Source organism: Condylura cristata, unplaced genomic scaffold, assembly GCF_000260355.1.
Source record: "Condylura cristata isolate star-nosed mole 26May11 unplaced genomic scaffold, ConCri1.0 scaffold00042, whole genome shotgun sequence".
In the NCBI taxonomy this organism is placed as follows: domain Eukaryota; kingdom Metazoa; phylum Chordata; class Mammalia; order Eulipotyphla; family Talpidae; genus Condylura; species Condylura cristata.
This window is the reverse complement of record NW_004567143.1, coordinates 4,362,294-4,363,572: the sequence shown is the minus strand read 5'-3', so window position 1 is coordinate 4,363,572 and position 1,279 is coordinate 4,362,294. Positions and strand designations below refer to the sequence as shown.

The 1,279-nt window shown below is 72.6% G+C and overlaps 2 protein-coding genes across 2 annotated transcripts in view; one reads left to right on the top strand and one right to left on the bottom strand.

Annotated features, from left to right (window-relative positions):
* AGAP3 (ArfGAP with GTPase domain, ankyrin repeat and PH domain 3) overlaps positions 1-1,279 on the bottom strand; it is a gene marked incomplete at its 5' end in the record, with an annotated part of 46,522 nt that overhangs the window by 41,478 nt on the left and 3,765 nt on the right. The window lies entirely within an intron of this gene.
* The window catches only part of TMUB1 (transmembrane and ubiquitin-like domain containing 1), a 6,995-nt gene continuing 6,975 nt past the window's right edge, over positions 1,260-1,279 (top strand). Inside the window, exon 1 of the mRNA XM_004694420.2 lies at positions 1,260-1,269. The gene's annotated coding sequence lies outside the window, so the exon portion shown is untranslated. The remainder of the gene's footprint in view (positions 1,270-1,279) is intronic.

Sequence of the window (1,279 nt, the reverse complement as noted above, 5' to 3'; positions counted from 1 at the left end):
TGGGCACCGGCTCTGCCCGCCCTTCCGGGCGTCCCCTCGGGGCACCGGCCCTGCCCGTCCACCTAGGTGTCCCCTCTGGGCACCGGCCCTGCCCGTCCTACTGGGCGTCCCCTCTGGGCACCCGGCCCTGCCCGCCCTCCGGGTGTCCCCTCAGGGCACTGGCCCTGCCCACCCTCCCGGACGTCCCCTCTGGGCACCGGCTCTGCCCACCTTTCCGGGCATCCCCTCGGGGCACTGGCCCTGCCTGCCCTCCCAGTGTCCCCTCTGGGCACCGGCCCTTTCTGCCCTCCTGGGCGTCCCCTCCGGGCCTGGCCCTGCCCACCCTTCCGGGCGTACCCTCAGGGCACCAGCCCTGCCTGGCCTCCCGGGTGTCCCCTCTGGGGCACCTCGCTGGGGAGCGGCCACTTTCCCAGGCCTGGGCCCAGGGTCCTTCTCCCACAGCTCCTCCTGGCTGCTGCCCACTTGGCTCCGCGTCCCCAGCCACGTGCCAGGGCTGTCCCTGCCAGGACTGAGGCTCTGGTCCCTCCGCTGGCCTCTTTCTAGGACAGCCCGGAGGCGCAAGCCAGTCACAGAAGCCTACCCCGGCGGCTCTGGGGTCCCCCTGTGCGCTGAGGTGGGGGTGCGCCTCTACCAGCCCGGCCCGCCCGGCCCGCCCTCCCCAGGCCTCAGGCCGCCTGAAGACGTCCTCCCGCCCCTGGGCATTTGGTGGGAAAGGCGCGTGCACCCAGGAATGCCCGGCCTCAAGCCTTGTGACAGTGATGCTCGGCTTGCTCAGCCCCGCGTGGGGCCGGAGGCCCCGGAGAGAAGCAGAGAGGGGACAGGAAGGCGGCGCCCTGAGGGTCACCTTCGGAACAGGGACAAATACACCCTGTCCCCAGTGCTACTGGTGAGGCGGGGACTCGCGACACCCTAGGGAAAGCCAGCAGCTCACCCCCTGAAGCCGTCCTCCAGCCACGGGCGGTTCACGGAACACCAGCCTAGTCCTCGGGGCCCAGGGCGCGGGGGGCTCAGCCCCCCCCAGCAAGGGGCCCCCCCAGAGAGCGGCCCCCACGGCGCGGCAGGAGGCGGACGCGCTCCCAGGACAGCGGCAATATGGTGCAGCAGATGGGAGGACGGATCTGGGCAGAAGCGGGAGAAGGAGTTTTCTGGGGTTTTTCTGAAGCCTGCCCCCCGCAGGAACGCGGGGCGGCAGTGGGGGGGTAGAGACGGGCTCCAGGACAGGCTGCACGAAACGGGGAGCGGCAGGCGCCGGGTGGCGGGGCCGGGCGCCCGAGGGGCC